This window comes from Dreissena polymorpha, chromosome 13 (genome assembly GCF_020536995.1).
Source record: "Dreissena polymorpha isolate Duluth1 chromosome 13, UMN_Dpol_1.0, whole genome shotgun sequence".
In the NCBI taxonomy this organism is placed as follows: domain Eukaryota; kingdom Metazoa; phylum Mollusca; class Bivalvia; order Myida; family Dreissenidae; genus Dreissena; species Dreissena polymorpha.
In genome coordinates, this window is record NC_068367.1 from 44,646,515 (window position 1) to 44,669,650 (window position 23,136).

The 23,136-nt window shown below is 34.2% G+C and overlaps 1 long non-coding RNA gene and 1 pseudogene across 1 annotated transcript; both read right to left on the reverse strand.

The window, feature by feature from the left end:
- Positions 1–1,430: 1,430 nt before the first annotated feature.
- Positions 1,431–13,627, reverse strand: LOC127854629 (ATP-dependent translocase ABCB1-like; annotated as a pseudogene).
- A 170-nt stretch (positions 13,628–13,797) lies between these two features.
- On the reverse strand, positions 13,798–22,813 carry LOC127856473 (uncharacterized). The gene is made up of 4 exons (XR_008038056.1): positions 22,437–22,813; positions 19,350–19,545; positions 17,578–17,765; positions 13,798–16,453 (listed from the first exon to the last, which is right to left on the reverse strand). It is a non-coding gene; the product is annotated as an uncharacterized LOC127856473 (long non-coding RNA).
- Positions 22,814–23,136: the final 323 nt, after the last annotated feature.

A 23,136-nucleotide genomic window follows, 5' to 3' on the forward strand; every position in this document is an offset into this window, starting at 1 on the left:
TATGTTTTTGCGGCCATCTTGGCGGCCATTTTTGACGTCATGTTGGATTTGTGTGTACTAAATTAAACTTAAACAATGTCTGATGATCCGTTTGTGGTCTTTTTCCCTTGAAACTTAGGTATAGACACCAAATTCATCAAATTTGATTCGATAGTTACATAGTTGTGATCATCAATAGGTCTTGGCGGCCATTTTGAAAAAAAACTACAAATTTCCGGTGGTCGGATTGTGGTAAACTTTTGATATGTTTTATAGGACCTTCTTTCCTACCAGGATCAGTTAAAATACCTTTTGTGGCAATTTTTTGGGGGGTTAAAGTTTATAATGACCCTACTATCAATCAAATTAAAATATTTGTCAACTTTTATCAGGTAATCATGTTTTTGTTGTATTTTTCACATTTTCCTGTATGCCTTGCGGCCAGATTGGAAGTTATTTTACCGGTTTCCATAGCAACATGACTGCAAAATCTATTCATGGTAAAAGAGGGAAGTTATCAAAGTTCACTTTGAAATATAATCTGGTTAAGTATTATCCACTTTATTCAAAACAAACAGAAAGATACATGGAATTAACGGTATTTTTCATTATTTTTTACCTTTGACCTTACATATGACCTTAGTCCTGACCTCCAGTGACAACCTTAATGCATTATTTTCTCGAGTATTCAAGACATGAACAATATTCACAAGCAATTAAATTGTATCAAATGTACGTGAAAAAATATTACTATTTTCTTATCATTACCCAATATTAAAAGAAATGGCGACCATCTTGGCCGCCATCTTGGATTTCTCAGCTCGCCGCGATTTATGCCAATTTATGCCGGTGGTCTGATAAACTTCAAGGTATCCCGATCATTTTGGTATATGACATGGCTTGTTGCAACAGGGTGTCAAGGTCCCTGTTTCTAAAAGCCTTGAATGTCACCCTACCATACCCTCTCTGATAAGAGTAAATGAAATAAGCGACTTAAGCAAAACATGCAATACTTAACAATTATTGAGAAATTGGGGCGAGGAGGCCATTAGTGTGATCCCTTCTTGCCTGCTTGAGGAGTTATGAAATTAACTTTCTAACAAACCTGTATTTGAGGGTTGATCTGCATTAAGTGGATAAGGTGCCCACCTTGTGCCAGAGAGATCCAAGGTTCAATAACAACTCGGGGGGGGGGGACTTTCTAATTATCATTCTATTGAAAACATGAGTTCTCTCGTGGAAACTGACTCTTCATATTATCAGACAGCAACAACATAACAAACATAAGAAACCAATCTAAAGCAGTGGGGCTACTAAGTTTTGAATGAATTAATTTGGATTTGGATTTGGATGAATTTTTAAAACAGCTATAAGGAGTCTAAAGTGTACAATCAATCCACAAAGTATAAGGTAGTACAATCTTTTAATGATATGTAATGCAAGTACTGGTTGTTATATTCATCTGCCTATAGTTAGATGATGTTAAAGATAATACATGGACAGAAAAAGAGAACAGAAAACTAAATTTCTATTAAATATGAAATTTCTTTGCAATCAATTTCATAATAGAAATCATGGTTTGCATATGAAAATTAAACAAAGAGCCATAATAAACCTCCTACAAAACAAGTATTAAAGAAAGAGTTCCGGTTCATGTGCCGGCATGTCATGTCAGTCCTTATATGAAGTTTTGTTTGAATCCCTTAGAGCCTTTTTGAGTTTTATTCTGCACAATAAATGATATTGTTAATTGTGCTCTGCACAAAAACGTATCAAGGGAAACAACTCCAATTGCACACAAAAATTAACTAAGGGCAATAAAACCGCGATATCTCTGCAAAAATTGAACTAAAAGTAATGGTACTCTAAACTGCAATGTATGAAGTTTTATTTCATTCCTTTCAATACTTTCATTTTGCTTGGGACCTGAAAAAAGGAAACATATGGCAATAACTCTGTATATAGTATATACTGCAGAAAGTCCTTAATTGTTGCTTTTTCTCCACAAGCCATCACTCTTTTATATTAAGGTTCATTTGAATACCTTCAATACTTTTAGAGTTATACTGCACATAAGAAATGGACATTACCACAAAAGCATCAACGGATAACTACAAATAATACAGATAATACGGATTGTTTAACACCTTGGATATAAATACATGTATTCATAAGTATAATGATCATTCACTAATCCTTGGTGGGGATTTTAACACTGTTATTAACTATAATTTAGATAAACTGAACGTTCGATCCGATACAAATAACAAATGTAACGAAAAATAAAAGAAATAATGGAAAACAATGATCTATGTGATATATGGCGTTTAGAAAATCCAATTTAAAATGTTTACACATGGCATTCTGATTCAAACATTCGACCGCCTATATTTTGTCGCTTAAATTATTTTTTAATATCTCAGGACATTGTAAACTGTCTCGCAGATCGCAACATTTGCACAGAGTTCAAATCAGACCACTCAATAATATCAATTCAATTAAATCTACATTCATATTGCAGAGGTCCGGGGTATTTTAAAATAAATAATTCATTTATTGGAACAAGAATATCAAAGTTGTATCCGTGCGTCTTTATCGAAAATTGCACATATCAATCGCGAAGCTAATCCAAATACTTTATGTGAAAGAATTAAAGGGGGCATTCGAGACGAAACAATTAAATATGCCAGCAAAATAAATAGAAGGAAAAACGAACAGGAAGAAACACTTAAATCAATAATTACATAGGTAGAACAACAACTAACAATACATAGTAATGATTTAGATAAATGCAAACAACTGAAAGACTCGAAAAGTGAATTAAATAATCTAATTGAAAAATATAAAAGGAATACTGCTACGAGCTAAGGCACAGTGGATTGAAGGCTCCGAGAAAAACACCAAATAGTTTGCAAATCTGGAAAAAAGCGAGATAAAGCCAAAAGTATACAACAACTAAAAAGTAAGAATAATAGCATAATACAAGACAAAACAGAGATACCAAATCACACAGCAAACTTTTATAAAAATCTTTATAAAAAAGACACCAATATAGAAAATAACAATTATGAACGTTTCTTTACTAACATATGCAATAAAATAAGTCAAGAACAAACGCAAAATGAACAAAAGTATCTATCACAGCATGGATGCGCTAAAGCATTGTTAGACATGAAGACTAATAAAAGTCGTTCTGCAGAATTATATAAAATATTTTTCACAGATATTAAGAAATATGTTGAGACACAAATAACTTGACAGAATAGCAAAAAAGCATAATTACTTTACTACCCAAGACCGGAAAAGACACCATTTTGATCGATGATTGGAGGCCTGTCTCACTTTTAAATGTTGATACAAAATAGCTATAAAAGCCATTGCCAATCGCAAAAAGCCTTTCTTAAATCATATAATCAGTACTAACTAAACCGGATTTATCAAGGGAAGTTACTTTGGCGAAAATGTAAGACTTTCACAATAAATTAATGAACAAATGGATGAAACTAACGAAACCGGCCTAATATTTTTTTCTGATATTAATAAAGCCTTCGACAGTCTTGATCATAAATTTATGTTTAAATGCCTGCGCTATTTAGGCTTTAATGAACACACTTTACAGTGGGTTAAGTTATTCTATAAAGATGCAACATCGCGTGTTACAAATAATGGGCATTTTTCGGAGTGTTTCTGTATAAAAAGAGGGGTCAGACAAGGATGTCCTTTATCGCCTTACCTTTTTATTATCTGCATTGAATTGATGTCGATAGACATAGAACTTAACACAGAAGTAAAAGGAATGAACATAAATAATGCAGAACTTAAACAGTCACTTTTTGCTGATGACGCCTCTTTCATACTAGACGGTTCTCATATAGCATTTGAAACATTAATAAAAATCATAAAAGAATTTGCAGCAATATCCGGAATAACATTAAACAGACATAAATGTAAACTCCTTAAAATAGGGGCCCTTAAAAATAGCCCAATCGAGTTTTGCAAACAAACAATTCATCTGGAAATCTAACCATGCCTCAATTTTCGGGATAGAATTAAGCAACGAGCCAAGAGAAATAATGTCATTAAATATTCCTGAAAAAATTCATGCTTTTGAAACTTGTTTGAATAAATGTAAATGGTGGACACTATCGTTAATTGGGAAAATTACAGTTTTAAAAATTGTTGCAATACCCGAGCTTGTATATCCATTAACAGTTTTACCAAATCCATCTCAAAAAATTATTTCAAAAATAAATACGCAATGTTTCAAATTTCTGTGGGATGAAAAACCTGATAAAATTGCTAGAAAGCGGATCATACAAGATTATGCCGATGGTGGTTTAAAAATGTTAGATATTTACCTATTCTTAACATCCCTCAAAACCAGTTGGGTGAAAAGATTTATATTTCAACCAGATTCAAAACTGATTAAAATATATACCAATATGCTAAATAACTATGGCGGAATGTTAATTTTCAAATCAAATGACCATGAAAAAGAGGTAAGAGACCTAAACATAAAATCTCAGTTCTTAAAAACATCCTGTGTGGATGGCTTAGTGTCTCATTGGAAACAAATGAAACACCAATACAAAAGCAAATTATCTAGAATAACATATTTATAAATAACGAAAATAAAACTTTATTTATTAAAACGTGGTTCGAAAGAGGTATTCAATATATTGAACATATATACGATTTAAGGAACAGAGAATTTTACAGTTGCCAAGATATAATAAAACTTTATGAAATAGATAAAGCAGACTTTATAAAATACCATCAAATTGTCGAAAGCATACCCGTGGATTGGAAAAATACACTAAAAGAAACCGATATCAATTACACCACCCCGCAATACATGCTTAACAAAATAACAGAACATACAAAAACTTGCAAACTAGTTCATAAATCTCTATACTAAAATACAAATCTGAAGATTTCAAACAATTTGACAAATGGAAAGACACGCTTAATAATCCAGACATCAACAAAAGAACTATCCTCAGTCAATCAGTCAAATTACTTATTTGAACCAAACTTAGAAATTTCCAATATAAATATTTCATGCACATTTTACCAAACAATATTTACCTACATAAATGCCATCTCGTTCCGTCAACATTATGCGATTTTTGTTAAATGCACTCGGAAACGGATATTCACGTATTCTGGGATTGTCATTTCATCCAAAAGTTTCGGATGGATAGCAAACACTTTATTTACAACATGTTAAGAAGGTTAGAAAACATTGAACTAAATTTTGCAATTATATCATTCTGCAATTTGACCATAGCTGACTCTTAAAATGCACACGTTATAAACTCCGTAATATTATTAGCTAAATACTTTATCTTTAAATGCAAACAGAAAAAAGCAACATCGCAAATAGATGCTTTTGCATCTTTTTTAATAACATAATTTGACTCTCGAGGAATAAATAGCGACAACACAAAATAAATTACATATATTTTTTACTTTTGTAACATAGGTACACCTACATTAAAGCAACATACAATTTTCTTTTTCTTATTTTTGGTTTTTGTGTTTATATCCATATATTTATGTACTTTTGTAATTCTATTCCATGTTGGTGAACCTTTAAACATATTTATTCACACCAACCATAGTCTTCATAGATGTTTTGTATCATAATTATATCGAATAACAGTGAAACAAACATGCTAAATATTATGTATTTCATACATAATATGTTCTGCAAAATATATTATGTAATAAATATATTACAATGGAAATAAAAAATGGACCAAAAAAAATCCAAAAAGAGATTGAAAAAGGAGTTTTGGTGCTTGTAATCTTCATTTCTTCTCATTGTCTTCTATCAATGTACAACGTTTTATTTTAATACTTCCAATGCTCAGGCAGTTACACTTCGCACAAGAGGGCAATACATCTGTACAACCTGAGTTGAGGTTCTTGGACTATGCACTTAAATTAATGACATCTATAATTATATGAAGGTTTGTTGAATCACTTCAAGACTTCCATTGTAATGCTTTGCACAAGAGAAACACAAATGACTTTACGCACATTTACAAACTTTAAGGGTATTAACTCCAAAAATACTGATAAGAGATATATGCTGGGAACAAGAAAACTGACGAAAAGGGAATAAATCTGTAAGTACTGAAGAAAGAGTTACTGGTTCTGTAATATTTACTTCCTCTTAATGTCTTCTATAAGTATACGAAGTTTTCTTTTCTTTGAATCTCTGAATACTTACCAAAATTGTGCTTTGCACATGAAGCGGGAGAGAATAAAGGACAAAGGAAAAGCTGATGTGATTAGTGTAAGCCTCCTTTTGGGGGCATAAAACAAAATATAATGTACATGATATAAAGGTAGAACCTTCACTTCCAACACTGAAGTGATGTACATTTAATTTACTAGACTTATAAACAGCAAAATAATCAATCTGTAACAGGATGTTCTAGGGGTTTCTTATAAACATACTGAACAACGTAGATATTTATCTTGTAACTGAATACACTTTTTGTATGAATAAAGGTTTAAAAAGAAACAAAAACCCATAGTATTTGCACCAGCTTTCACTTTCACAACACCAGTAATTGAGTCTTCAACAAAGAATTATAAAGATATTACATTTAAATCACATGATAGGCCAATTGTTAATATATAAAAACAATCCGCTGTCATCTCCATTTGTTTGGGGATGATTCACTCTCCATTTAGACTCAATTTCTAAAAAAGACAATTTTATTTAAGGCCAATCGTTGAACATGAAACAAAAAAATAAAGCAATTCAAGAAAGCAGTTGCCATCTTTTCCATTGATTGTTGAACTATACACATCTTATACATTCTTAAAACCAAAATAAATATAACAGTTATCAAATTGATAATTTATCATGCAAGGCAATTCGTATTACATGACAGTTATACACTTAGTTTTCTTAAGAGCTCATTTCTTGCGAGCCTGTGCCATGTTAAGCTTGTAGTAGAATCCCTGCTTCTGCATCAGTTTACCATGGCCACCTTGTTCTGTGACAACACCGTGACGTATCACGCAGATCTTGTCCGCATTTTGTATGGTCGATAACCGATGAGCGAATGTGATGCAGGTGCGGCCTTCGCTTCTTGAACAATCTGCATGAGAAATATTTTAGTTTTAACCTATTTATTTAAGCTTGATAGCTTCAAAGCCTAAGGCTTCTTAATACACTCTAGTCCATTTCCTGAGTAGAACCAGTTCTTAGTGTATTTTGGGGAGATCACAAGAGTACCCCCAGGATCGAACCCATGACTTCCCTGTGGCTAGGCGGACACCATATCCACTACGCCATGGCAACCCATAACTACCCGGTGGCTAAGCGGACACCATATCCACCATGCCGTTGCATTCAATGACTACCCACTAGGTGGACACCATATCCACTACACCATGGCAACCCATGACTTCTCAGTGGCTAGGCGGACACCATATCCACAACGCCATGGCAACCCATGACTTCACGTTGGCTAGGCGGACAATATCCACTATGCCATCTCAACCATGATCCAACCTATTAATTCCCCTTGGCTAGGTGGACACCATATGCACTACGCTATGGCAAAAGAAATAAATATTGTTCGATTTATATGTCTTAGGAAGGGAGATTGATTTGATTAAAACCTAAGGCTTATTGAGATTCTTTCCAGTCCATTTCATGGGAAGAACCAGTATATCAAGTCTTCAAGAAGATCTTACATAAATATCCCAGAGTTGGGAGCGAAAATGATATCTCCTGATTGCCAGGAAGACATCATATCCACTCACCACAAAATAATATTTATAGAGACATTCAAAAAGTTGAATGCTTCTCTTCTATTCTTGGGTTGAAATTTGTATAGAAAGAAACATAATGTATCATCATCTTGTTGTTAATTTGTGGAATTGTATTTCAATTTGTATTAAGAATTCTTTAAGTTCAAATATAAAATCATCTTTTTATGCCTCCGGATCGAATGATCGGGGGTATATTGTTTTTGGCCTGTCTGTCTGTCATTCGGTCACTCTGTCATTCTGTCCCAAAACTTTAACCCTGGTTAAAGTTTTGCGATAACTTTTGCAATATTGAAGATAGCAACTTGATATTTAGCATGCATGTGTATCTCATGGAGCTGCCTATTTTGAGTGGTGAAAGGTCAAGAGCATCCTTCAAGGTCAAAGGTCAAATATATGGCTTCAAAGCGGCGCAATAGGGGGCATTGTGTTTCTGACAAACACATCTCTTGTTGCTTATGAAACGATTCACATATAAACAGTACTTTTTCACTCTCTGTATCCAAGGCAGATGTGGCCTCATCAAGGAGTAAAATTTTTTGGATTCCGCACCAGAGCGCGTGCAATTGCAATCCGTTGTTTCTGACCTCCACTTAGCTGGCCCCCTTCTCTCCTGTGCTGGTATTGTAACCCTTATGAAATGTAGATGCAAAACCAAATTTGCTATCTTACTTTAAGAAGAAACAAGTGTTATAACAAGCTGAAGTTGTGACAGTGCATTCGTTCAGAAAATGAGGCAATTAAATATGGCAGATGTGCATCCAATTAGTGCTACCTTGTATGTAGGGCTTCATTCACTGGAATATCACAAGGGCATAAAGAAAATGAAGCTGATCAATGCTGATCAAAGGCAGGCATTATAGCATTATAGTTGTGAATTTAGCTTTTTGCATCTGTTTGATTGTCCCTTGTTACCCCAATTTGTCAATATATAATGGTATACACAGCTTTTTGCATTTGTTTGATTGTCCCTTGTTATCCCAATGTGGCAATATATACTGGTATACACAGCTTTTTGCATCTGTTTGATTGTCCCTTGTAATCCCAATGTGGCAATATATACTTGTATACACAGCGTTTTGCATTTGTTTGATTGTCCATTGTCATCCCAATGTGGCAATATATACTGGTATACACAGCTTTTTGCATCTGTTTGATTGTCCCTTGTTATCCCAATGTGGCAATATATACTGGTATACACAGCTTTTTGCATCTGTTTGATTGTCCCTTGTTATCCCAATGTGGCAATAAATACTGGTATACACAGCTTTTTGCATTTGTTTGATTGTCCCTTGTAATCCCAATGTGGCAATATATACTTGTATACACAGCTTTTTGCATCTGTTTGATTGCCCCTTGTAATCCCAATGTGGCAATATATACTGGTATACACAGCTTTCTGCATCTGTTTGATTGTCCCTTGTTATCCCAATGTGGCAATATACACTGGTATACACAGCTTTTTGCATCTGTTTGAATGTCCCTTGTTATCCCAATGTGGCAATATATACTGGTATACACAGCTTTTTTGCATCTGTCTGATTTTCCCTTGTAATCTCAATGTGGCAATATATAATGGTAAACACAGCTTTTTGCATCTGTTTGATTGTCTCTTGTTATCCCAATGTGGCAATATATACTGGTATACACAGCTTTTTACATCTGTTTGATTGTCCCTTTTAATCCCAATTTGGCAGTATATACTGGTATACACAGCTTTTTGCATCTGTTTGATTGTCCCTTGTTATCCCAATGCGGCAATATATACTGGCTTACACAGCATTTTGCATCTGTTTGATTGTCCCTTGTTATCCCAATGTGGCAATATATACTGGTATACACAGCTTTTTGCATCTGTTTGATTGTCCCTTGTTGTCCCAATGTTGCAATATATACTGGTATGCATAGTTTTTTGCATCTGTCTGATTGCCCCTTGTTATCCCAATGTGGCAATATATACTAGTGTACACAGCTTTTTGCATCTGTTTGATTGTCTCTTGTTATCCTAATGTGGCAATGGTATACACACTTTTTTTCCACCTGTTTGATAGTCCCTTGTAATCTTTCTTCAGCAAAATATACTGGTATACACAGCTTTTTTATCTCTTTGATTGTCCCTTGTAAACTTATGCACCAATATTAACTGTTATGTACTTACATCAGGTACAGATGCGATGAAGCTGTGTATGAAAGCCTTGCGTGCTGCAGCAATGATCTCGTCCATGGTTACCCTCCTTGAGTTGTCGCCATAGGCGATGTTCTCTGCGATGGTTCGGTCAAACAGCACAGGTTCCTGGGATACGATGCCGATCTGTGAGCGCAGCCACTGCAGGTTGAGGTCCTTAAGATTATGTTCGTCCAGGCTCTGGGAAAAGAAAGGAAAAAGTTGGCTTGTTAGAACTCCTGCTGCTTGTGAAAACAATCGATTTATGTGAAAACAATCATCACTTGTGAAAACAATCACTGCTAGTGAAAACAATCAATTGATGTGAAAATCTATTTCTGAAATTAATCCCTGCTTGCTAAAACAGCCACTGCATGTAAAACATGTTTTTGAAAACAATCATTACTTTGAAATAAAATAATCACTTTTGATACATTTGGAAAATAATCATTAGTTTTGGAAGTGATACTTGCTTTTGAAAATAATCTTATGAAAACATAAACCGCTTTAAAAAAAAATTAGTGATTAAAAAAAAATCCCACTTTAAAGGGGCCTTTTCACAGATTTTGGCATTTTTTAACTTTTTCATTAAATGCTTTATTTCGATTAATGTAAACATTGGATCGTAAAAGCTCCAGTAAAAAATCAAGAATAAAATCAAAAAAAGGAAAAGAACATTGCCCCGACCAGGTTTCGAACCAGTGACCCCTGGAGTCCTGCCAGAGTCCTGAAGTAAAAACGCTTTAGCCTACTGAGCTATTCCGCCGAGTACATATACATAAAGTATTTTATACCTTATATAAGCAATCTTCGTAGTTTCACAAAATTTAACGACAAAAACAGAACTCTCCAAATTATTCAATCGTTTCGCGTTGCAACGCTTTATAATTTTTAGGTTTTAAAATCGTCAAAAGATGCATATAATGGCTATATTAGACCATGGTAAATGTTCAGTATTAATGTTTCCTCACAAATATCATAACTAAAACGAAAATTTGCGAATCTGAAACAACTTTTTTCAATTTTGTCAATTTACCAAAGCGTGAAAAGATCCCTTTTAGCATCATTTTTGAAAACAATTTTTACTTTTGAAAACAGTACACACTTTTTAAAACATTGCTTTAAAGAAAATCATCGCTTTAAATTCATTTCTTTGATGGAAATATCTTAGCTACCTTTATCTGTAAACAATTATTTAGGAATGATAACCATGCATACCCATGATATCAGTTTCCTTACGTAAGTGGAGAACTTACATTTAATGAAAAAGTATCCCACTGAAAATACTTGAAAATACTAATAAATTAATGTTGTTTTTTAAGCAGACCCAGACTAAGCAGCCGATAAATAAAGGAAAATGTTAAGAGAAAATGGTAGTAGTAAATAGTATTAGAAGATTATTGTTTTCAATGTAGAAACACCATCAGAAATTTATTGGGTAATAAGGAATCTAAGAGAATAAAAATGTTAAGTATAGATGTTTTGAAGAGACGAAAAAAATCACTTATAGATTGATAGCAGTGAAGGTAATTGCAATTAAAGATGCAGCTGCATAGTAAAAGAGGATTACAAACATCGTTGCTTTGAGATTTCGTATACTGAAAACATTAGTGCAGGTTTGCAATTAGGATAATTGATATTCCATTCCTTATTTCACAAAAGTATACCATTGTAAGAAAGCAAGAAATTTTATCTTCAAGGTTATTTTTTGAAGTCCCTTTTCATGGCCATAAACAGTTTTCGGTTAGTAGTGTAGTGCGTGAACACCTCAATCAAAATAACTTTCTTTATTATACATTAAAAGTGTGTCGAACTCTAGCCACATCAGCGGGACCTATATAGTCCCTGACATAAGGAATAAGACCAATATTGGAAAAAACATGCAAAATAACACCAACCATAGACTATTTCAATCAAAATAATGGCACATTGTCCAGCCTACCACAATTCCATCTGCAGGGTCATAAAACCTCTCTGTGAGCTGTACAGTGATTGATTTCCCGCAACCTGAGCTGCCTACAAGGGCCACTGTCTGACCTTGTGGAAGCTCAAGGTCGAGCCCCTTCAGTACAGTGGTGTCAGGGCGGGTGGGGTAGCAGAATGTGGTATTCGAGAAGCTCAGATTGGCTGTGAACTGAAATCAGAGACACGATTTTTACCAAATTAATATTTACAAGAAACGTCAAAAGGTAATTTGAATAGGAATATGTTGTACCTTATTCAGAAGCCAGAATCGTTGCATGCTTCCTATCACTCTTTTTCTTTTGATTGTTTAGAATATCATTAATTGTAATTTACTTGAGATTTACATATATGCAAAAGTTGCCAAAAGATATCTAAGTGCTGAATTCCTAGGATTTAAATTTATGTAAAAATAAAAACTAAACACAATTTTATATGAATTAATAGACAAAATTTGAGATTGTATTGCATGCCATATCAACAAAAATGGACATATAGTGCAGCTATGTGTAAAAAAAAATATTTTCTAAAATTACAAGACTCTACCGTATCCAACAAATATTTTAAATGCTTGTTTCATTCAATTGTGTCCATTTAAAAAGGGTCATGACATCAATTTATCGAAGTGATTTTTGAAAGCTAAACAGAAAAAGTTATCAATAATTTTCACTATTGCATTTCACTGTTTAAAACATTGAATTCCCTTATTTAAATAATAAATATTTCCCTATAAACCGCATGAAAGCTTAAAATAGTAACTAATTATAATTATATATATAATTAGAAGAAATTATAATGTATTACTGTATCTAGTTTTTTTGCCCGTTTCTGATTCGTTGTCGATGTCTGGTTTCTTGTCAATCAGTTGAAAGATTTCCTTGGCGGACTGCTCTGCTTTGGCAGCATCAGGGGCGAACGCACTCGCATTGCCCACAGCCATTCCTCCAAACAATATCGCAGAGAATGCCCTGTACAGAGAAAACATTCAGATTATTTGACAATAAATGTCAGAAAATCAAATTCGAGTCAGGGAAATAGCCGGGAATAGACTTTGTAATTTGTTTTGCTTCTCTTTTTGGTAGAAAAAAATAAATATAACACTCGTATGCATAATAATCATGAGCATTACAAATACTAGTAGGTCACTTATAATAATGATTATACCCACAAAAGAAAACGTGTTTATGTTTAATTGCCCATTTCTATGTTAGTGTCCACTGTCTTATAAATTTTAAAGCATATGAACAGGCACATGCAAATTTGACCAACTTTGCGGATACATAGTGTATCAAAAAAGAAAGTCAACATACATTTTCTTCAATATGTAACATCACCACACCCAAGTTTAATCTAGGAGAAAAGAAATGTTACCCATTACAGGCTTACTTGAATACATCCACATAATCCACTTCGGACTGCTTTATCAAGTATGCGCCCAACCAGAAGGCAGCAGCGTACGCGAAGAACATAACTGCCTGAGACAGGGAAAATCCAATTCCAATCAAATGGGATTTTTTTCAGCGCAATGTTGTATGGCATTTGAAGTTCGTGGTTGAATTTTTTCTGGAACATGTCTTCTCTTGTGAGAGAAGCAACTGCGCGGATGTTCTCAGTGGATTCTATTGCAATCTGAAATAACAAACAATGGACTCTGTGATCATTAGAAAATATATTTTGTGATGATTGAAAACACACATGTTTTATCACCTTTATCACAACATATGTTTATTAATACACATTAAATCAGCATAGAAAAAGATGAAAATATGCAGTTGCCAAGATTGTTAGGTAGAGCTTAAGGTAATTTGTTGATTTTACTTTTTTTTCACTTAAAGGTACCGTCAACCAGATTGACGAAATAAATAACAGTTTTAAAATACTTTATTTTTTTACAATTATTAGTTTATATTTATTAAAATATCATGACTGGTATATTATAGTACATTCATATTTTCAGTATATTTGGTAATAAAAGTTTACTGGGTATGTCTATCAGGAAACTACCATTTAACTATAAATAACGCAAGTAGATTGATCATCATCGTCACGCGGTGAACCCAGGAATGCGAATTGTGCATGCGTAGTGAATTGTATATATTTTATATATAAAATGATCAATCTACTTGCGTTATCTATAGTGTATATATCGTTATGTCACCTATTTTCGCGATGTATTTTCGATTTCACATCGCGAAATTTTATTACCCAATATACTGAAATATGAAAACTTGACAACTTTTTCAAGTAATGTAATATACCAGTCGTGATATTTTAATCAATATAAACTAATAATTTAAAAAACACGGTATTTTAGAATTTTTCTTTTTTCGTCAATCTGGTTGACGGTCCCTTTAAACCTTCCAGCAAATAAAATTGCTATGGTGATTGTACAATTAATGTAGGCACTCAATTTGACAACATAGTAAAGATCTGTTCAGTGTATATAATATAAATATTTAGATTTGTACAGCCAGCAATGCTCATATTCTGGAAAAAGGATTGCATTATTGTGTGATGATCACAAATATCGAATAATCAATTAATATATATCAAGCAAGACACTTTTTTTGTAATTACAGGCACCGGTTCAAAATACAATATACAGACATGTCACATTATACATGCATGAGTTGTGAATAGTTATATATGTTATACTTTTCACATGAAGAAATACATAAAGAATAATGCAATTTTCTTCAATTTCAGATCATTTTTTTTCTTTTTATCGGATTAATAAAATCAATTTCTTCTCTTTTTCCACTATACCAAGAAAGAAAAAAGCATTTTATGTTCTTCGTGAAATTTAGAACGATGAAAAAATACATGACATTCGTTTTCAATGACACAAGCGTTTTCTACATTTAGACTATGTGTACAACATCTAAGATCATGTTCTTTACCAAGATGTTCTCCGGTTTCAAAAAACAAACTTGTTGTTGAAACATCTGGACTTTGTAAATGCTTTACTATATATTTATATTTTCTATAGAAAAAAATTAGATATTTTTCTGGTTCAAGCAATGACTTAAACATTCTATATGTTTCACATCTAGACGTGTCGAATAAACTCCTTACCATTTTTGCGTGTAACAACAAATAAGGCGATCTTTAACAGTTGTCAAACTACATCAACATTACCAACATTCTGATAGACAAAGATATAACAAAGACCTAATTAAATAACAAATTAACATACTTAGGCCAATTTGTCTTTCCGATTTCATCCTGGCATTTCAACATATTGTAACAGTTTTTGGTGTATCTATGCAATGATATGTCAATAAGTTTACAACAGTGTTTAACACACTTAAGCACACATAATACTAATCTACCAAACTCCCCTAGAGACATAAGGATACAATTGTTGGCTGACCTATTTAGATCAATAAAATCTTTGCAAAATTGAGCCTGGATTTGTTCTATATTTTCATAAAAGGTATAACCCCAAATTTCCGCCCCTATAAATATGAGGATTGGCTTTACCATTGAATCAAAAAGTTTAAAATACTCTTCAATAATGTAAAATTTTCCAAAATAGCCTTGGTGACAATATCTTATGCAATATTTGCAGAATGGTTTGGGCATATTTCATTACCCGGTAGATATATAGAGGATATTTGTTGGATTCGATGGAATGTCAAGTTTATTTCACGAGTTATAATATAAAATAATATTTTCACGAGTGGCGCAGCCACGAGTGATAATATGTATTTTTTATGATCACGAGTGAATTAAAATCGATATTTCATCGAATCCAGCAGAAAAAAAATTCCACCGTTTATTTACAATGTTAAAGAGTTTAACTGGATAATTTCGCTGGATTTATGACGTCATTTAGTCGAAAAAAATGACGTCATTTCACAGTAAAACAGTGAAAAATATCGCTATTTTTCACTGTTATTTTTCGCTGTTTAAAACAGTGAAATATCAGTTTTATATTCACTAATATTTCTCTATAAACCACCGGAAAGCATAAAATAAATTGATCTGTTTCTTGCCATAATATTGCAGAGACAACAATACCTCTACTTTGCTTAAGCATTAGGCGCCCATACTTTACACTGCAGATACTGAGTAATATTAATTCTGTGAAAACTGGGCTATACGGCATGTGCTTAAAGTGGTGTCCCAGTTTAGCCTGTGCAGAATACACAGGCTAATAAGGGATGAAACTTTCCGCTTTTATGGAATTCATTTTTTAAAAGAATTCTCTTTCAAATGAAAATCAACTTCGGGGAAAAAGTCTGCCTTGATTAGTCTGTGCAGTGTGCACAGGCTAATCTGGGGAAACATTTTAAAGACATGCATTAATCCCAGTTTTCCCATGAGCCAGTTTGCACTGCAGTCCTTTCCTGCTGACTCAATGGCCGCTGTGTTCTTGCCCGCAGCCCCCTGCGTCATCTTCATTTCCAGCGCTCCCCCAATCATGACAAAGGGCAGGAAGGCTATTATAAGCAGCGTTATTTTCCAGCTGTACACAAAGCCGATCACGATCCCAGTCACCACACTGCAGAAGGCCATGAGGGCTGACCCGAGTTTGATTCCTGCAGCCTGAAAATCGTACACAATCACGTGTAAACGGGTATTTTTATTTTCATATATTTTTATCGTAAAAAAAAACAAACATATTTATAGGCTGATCATATTTTTAATTGTTAACAGTAAGAAAAAGGAAATATTTGTGTCAGTTATTCCCATTTTCATAGTATGTTGACTCACAACAATAACGTATTTACAGGCTACATTTGTACTTCTATTTTTATGTTAAAAGTAAAAAGTAAATAAAAAATTGTGGGTAATTCCTTTCTTCATATATTTTGAAGCAAATTCTCGTATTTAAAAAACAACATTGTTATATTTCTATGCTATTTTCATTCATAATTTATTATGCATTACATGTACTCTCATACCTCAACCAAGCCAAGTTAAATGTAAGCACCATTCAAATTAACAACAATAAAATACTTTACAGACTGTTAACCAAGGACTATTTTTCTATATTGTTGTAAGAAATCTCATGTTTTAAAAAACCTATACTTTCCTAAATATTTTTTTGCCCCTGGATCGAATGATCAGGGGTATATTGTTTTTGGCCTGTCTGTCTGTCATTGTATGTGTCTGTCATTGTATGTGTCTGTCTGTCTGTCACAAACTTTAACCGTGGTTTAACTTTTGCAATAACTTTTGCAATATTGAAGATAGCAACTTGATATTTGGAATGCATGTGTTTCTCACGGAGCTGCACATTTTGAGTGGAGAAAGGTCAAGGTCAAGGTCATCTTTCAAGGTCAAAGGGAAAAAATAAAATAATTCAAAGCGGCGCAGTTGGAGCGCCATTGTGTTTCTGACAAACACATCTCTTGTTGTTCCTACAAATTTTATGATTCCCATTACTCAACGCACTTTCGTTTTTATAATCTCCCTGCCTGGAAATTTAAAAAGCTATTTTTAATAGTTTGGAATGATACCCCATATGTAGGAAAAAACATGGGTGAAAGTGTTCCGTATTATTACGGACTAATGTATTTTTTGGCTTCTCAGAGGTTGTTTTCGTGAATCATGTAAATCCTATGAGATTTTGTTGGGAGGAGGGGGTAGGCCATGTGTCCAGCAATGCCGACAAACAAAATAAACAAAATACGATCGATTCCAGACATGATAAATTGGTTTCTCACTGTTATGTGGACCCATATCTAATTATAGATTCGACGCGGCCATTGCTTCTCATTTTGTCTATCCCCCTGGGCGTATTGCTCTTCTATTTTCTATAGACTCGTGAATCGTTCTATCCCACTGGGCACTCTTCGCCCGGTCAGTGCTTTCGCCAATCTCCGTTCCAAGTGCGAAGGTCTTCTGTGGATTTCTACAAGAAGCCATGTTTTGTAACGAACTTTAACGATAACTACCGAAAAGTTATGTTATTAACAAGAAATATCTTTAAAAAGATATACGGCGTTGATTGTGGTTGGTGTTCGCGAAAGATCAAAAGTTATCAATGAGATCAAAGATAGCAAATGCACATTTCTTAGAAGCATCGCACGCAAATCAAATACGGAGTGTTGCGCCAGATTTCGTTGCTTATTTCGCTTTATTAGATAGTATTGATCATATATCGATATCTGCAGAATAGAAAAACACAAGAAGAATGAAAATAAATGAAAACAAACACGACAACCGGCCAAACACGAATCATCCGTACATATTTGAAATATCTATACGCGCGTTCTTTGAACAGACCTGTTTTAGTGGTTTGTTGGACATTGTTATATGATTCAATTGTTAGTTGTCGGAAAAAAATAAAGCATTAAATGATCTCGTATGCGACGAGACATCGACTCGTGGTCATTGGCCGTTAGGACTTGTAGTAGAGGTGAGTAAGGGAAGAGACGGACTTGTGCGATCATGCAGAGTTAGAGTAAAAGGTACGGAACAAGTTCGACCGATTACCAAATTGTGCGTGTAAAGAACACAGCGTAGCTTAGAATCATATGCAAAAAAATGCATACAGGAAAGGTTCGGATGTCAATAGTTTGTATCATTTAGTATAGTACTAGGATCTTAATATTGTTTTGTTTTTTGTAGTCTAGTTGGCTGGTGAAGAGGGATATACATGCACTCATATATTTTAAGAGTTAGGTTTTAGGTTTTGAGTTCGCGCCCTAGTCTTTGAAGTCATTTTTAAGTATTTAAATAAACTTCTTTGGAAGGTTCATTGGGTGGCGGTGTTGCAGACAAGCACCATTGTTGCAAAATAGCAGAATGATAATGAATAAATAACGGCGTTCCGGGACTGGTAAGGTCGACTACCCATATATTTAATTGCTATATCACATCTAAAGCTTAACAATTCTTTGAAGTTTCGACACTCCGAATATGGTGATGGCATTTCCGAAACTCTAAATTTGGTAAGGGGTATATTTAGAACTTGTTGCTGGGGCTAATACTAGAATTCGATTGGTCAAAATGAAGATAAACAATCAAACCAAGGTTGATTAAGATTGAATAATAAATGTTGACTTTATAATGCTAAGGATTTTTTTAGATTTGACCTAGTGACCTAGTTTTTTCATGTTACTGGCACACATTAAAACTCGACCTAAGTAACGAAAGGAAAAGATGCTATTACTTCTTCATAAGTAACTACAAAAATCAATAAAAATGCTGTCCTCATATAGTTATTTTGCTAAACTTCATCAAGAGTTACCTTTCGTTGCAAAATGCCAATCACTATGCAGAATTTTCGTTTCGTGAGCTCACATTCACGTGGATGTTATATAACCGTCGTGGAAGAGATTGCAAAACAAAGCTTGCCAATCATTAGTCATTAAATTAGCCAATAGAAAATTGAACGGCATACGAACGCAGAGAAACTCAATGAATTTGAAATATAAGAAAAATGGCAGTGCGATAAAACCATAAGCTGTGCTTTTTGCACTGCTTGACTTACGTTTGTAAGTCGTTTGCGGTGGATCCAATCTGGAATTTGACTTCGTGTAGGATGCACAGATATAATCTTCTTGATGAAAATAGCTAAATTGTTTCAAAGAAGACTGGATATACTGCACTGACGGTTTCAGCGTTTTTTTCAGGAGTGGACATTCTACCCGTTTTGCAATATCAATCATAGTCAGCGTTACAGCAACCTACACACAATATGTCAGTGTAATACAACCATCCAAACTCCAATCGGGAACCATCGGACAATTCCGCCATAACGATGGTGTAGCGTTCAGATTGTCCAAACTCAAGTTATTCAGCGGAAACTTTTTCGGCGTAAGCTGAATAAGCCAGCTTTTCACCCTGACTTGACCTTTGTAAGTGTCCAATAATACTCAAATAAAATTTCCCGCGGCTAGGTACGAATGAATACACTTCATTTATTCCATTGGCTGATTTGAGTATAACACCAGAACATTGGAAACATATCCGCGTCTTTGTAACACTGTTTTACTGCATGAAACAATTTTATCTCTAATGAAAAGGTCCAATAGATAGAACAGTTTTACAATCAATTTTCGACATAAATACAGTTTGTGCGTTCACCTTTTATTTTCAGAGAATTACCAGCGCAAAAGCGTTTAACTAAAGGCTATGTTGTCATATTTAGTACTTACTTGCATTGCATTTCAACCCGCGAGGTTTCGGGTCAATACGCGGTCATTTTGTGAAAGTCAGAGTTTATATACAGTTCATCACCGGAGTTCGCAAAAGGGGTTCCGATCATTGTGTCTTACTGACAACAACGTAGTGACTGTAATGCATTGCATTCCAATCCGCAAGGTATCAAGGTCAGTTTGCGGTCAGTTGCAGAAATCTTTATATAAACGCCGTCTCGTAAACTTTGTGCACTTGAAGTCTGTTTTGATCAGAAAGATACTAAATAAAGATATTCGGCGATATTATTGTGGTATGTCAATCATCGATTTTTAATATGGTTTCAAAATTTGCATGATAAGGACCAATTTTGATAAAATTAATTAGAAATATTTATCCATTTAGACCAGTTTATTAAGCATGACCACAATAATTCGCTATACTATAATTATGCAATTAAATAAGATTCGAGTATTGCCGGCTGACCTATATGCACTCGTTTATTTTCATGTTTCTTGTGTTTTTCTATTCTGTAAATATAGATATCTGAGTAATAATATCACATAAAGCAAAATAAGCCACGAAATCTGGCGCAACACCCCGTAATTGATTTGCTTATGATGTAGCTAACAACTGCGCAAAAAAAAGGCATCCGCTACTTTTTATCTCATAGAGATAACTTTTGATCGTTCATAAACATCGACCGCAATCAACGCCGTATATCTTTTTTAAAGATATTTCTTGTTTCTAGTTTTAGTTACAATGACCTTGATCTTAACCCGAGCTGAAATCCGAAGCTAGGTCTGCAGGTCGGAAACCATTTTGTATTTTAAGAAACTGTGCCATTGACCTTGACATGACCAGCATTGTAATACAAGCTATATAGATCAACGCTAGATACATGTGCGATCTTAAACCTTCACCCAAACCTAAGTCATTTAGCGAAAAGTTTTTTTTAATAAGCCCACATATATAACCACCAAGTTTTAATGATTATTCGCTGCAAACTATTCAAGTTAGCGGGCGGACATTGTAAATTCTTTTTTTTTTAGACAAAGGCCATAATTCATGACTGCTTGAGGCAATCTGTCGGATTCATAGTGATGAAATATGTTGTATCATTATCAGTTTCATACGACTAGGTAAAATTGTATAAAAGTACGTATTGATATACAACATTTCCTTTTAGCAACTCATTTTATCCTTGATTACCTGTTACCGCCTTTCTATTTAAGTCACGTTGATCCTTAGAATAAAACAAATATATATGATCTTTGACTTTGAATTATGACATTGAAAGTTGTCAAACAAATAATATCAAAACATGATTGACGTTTTATACACACACACAAACACAAGTGTGCGACTTATTCGGTGGAATGGTTTATTCAGCGGCCGAAATATTCTTATGAATCAACAATTAATGTTGACGGGTATTTGGTAAAGTTTTTAGCTGAACACTTAATTAGTATTTTTTTAGTTTTAATGATGACATCGATGAAAGTCAAAATGTGGGATTCATACCTTTGAGACACGTTCTGTAAAAACTGGGCTTAATACATGTGCGTTAAGTGGCGTCCCAGATTAGCCTGTGAAGTCTGCTAATCAAGCTAATAAGGGACAAAACTGTCCGCGTAGATGGGAATTTTGTTTAAAAGAGACTTCATTCTGTCCGCGTAGATGGGATTTTTGTTAAATAGAATCTTCATGCTGTCCGCGCAGATGGGATTTTTGTTAAATAGAGACTTCATTCTGTCCGCGTAGATGGGATTTTTGTTAAATAGAGACTTCATTCTGTCCGCGTAGATGGGATTTTTGTTAAATAGAGACTTCGTTCTGTCCGCGTAGATGGAATTTTGTTAAATAGAGACTTTATTCTGTCCGCGTAGATGGGATTTTTGTTAAATAGAGACTTCATTCTGTCCGCGTAGATGGGATTGTTGTTAAATAGAGACTTCATTATGTCCGCGTAGATGGGATTTTTGTTTAAAAGAGACTTCATTCTGTCCGCGTAGATGGGATTTTTGTTAAATAGAGACTTCATTATGTCCGCGTAGATGGGATTTTTGTTTAAAAGAGACTTCATTCTGTCCGCGTAGATGGGATTTTTGTTAAAAAGAGACTTCACTCTGTCCGCGTAGATGGGATTTTTGTTAAAAAGAGACTTCATTCATTGAAAAAAAACTAAAAAGCGGAAAGTGTCGTCTCTGATTAGCCTGTGCGGACTTCACAGCCTAATCTGGCGGACATTTAAGATGCATTAAGCCAAGTTTTTTTCTAGAACGAGGCTCGTGTTATAAAAAGTTCGTGTTTTATTGTCCAAAAGGCATTTATTGAAAACAACGTACCAACATCATTATTTTTAAAGCAGGAAAGCAATTGGCATAAGTTAATATACGCAAACTGAGAATACGCAAAAAGTTTGGAATGGTAACTGTACCTTACTTCTGGATCAAGCGACTCATCCTGCAAGCACGTTGGACGCCGATGATCTGTACGTCATTGACATGGCGCCAGGATGTTAATTGACCGCCTGTTACTTGACAAGCAAATGTATGTACATGTTTATAAAAATAAGTAAGCTTGTTTCTGTTTCACATATAAATTTCAAGTAATTCTCATTTTCAGAGCGTATCGTGGGGTGGACCGATTCAAAAGGTGGCGTCCGCATTAATTTTCTAAACAATGCCAATAATAACTTGATAACTGATGCTCAGCTTTTTACCGAAAGAAAATAAGTCTTTTTCTTTACAGTACCACTCGCAAAAACATCAACATGCATACTATTGTTGCATTGAACTTGAACAGAAATAAAGGTTGTCAGTATTTTGGCAATGCCAGTTTTTCTTTGCATGTATTTCGGTGCTGTTATTTTCGAACTTCTTTTCCAAATTCCACTCTGTTAAACGGAGGTCCGAGTTTTCCAAATAAAGAAGAAACGAGATTTTCGTTCCATAATCGTTTTACATACCTTCTTTTTTTTTTTGACAAAATTTCTGTAAATTGAATCATACTACTGCCCAATATAAGATGTTCAGATGAAATAAAAACACTATGTATCATCAGCATTAACTTGCAATGGGTTGTATCTATATTGCATGCCGTATATGGTCGCCGTGGCGTTATAGATACGGTGTCCG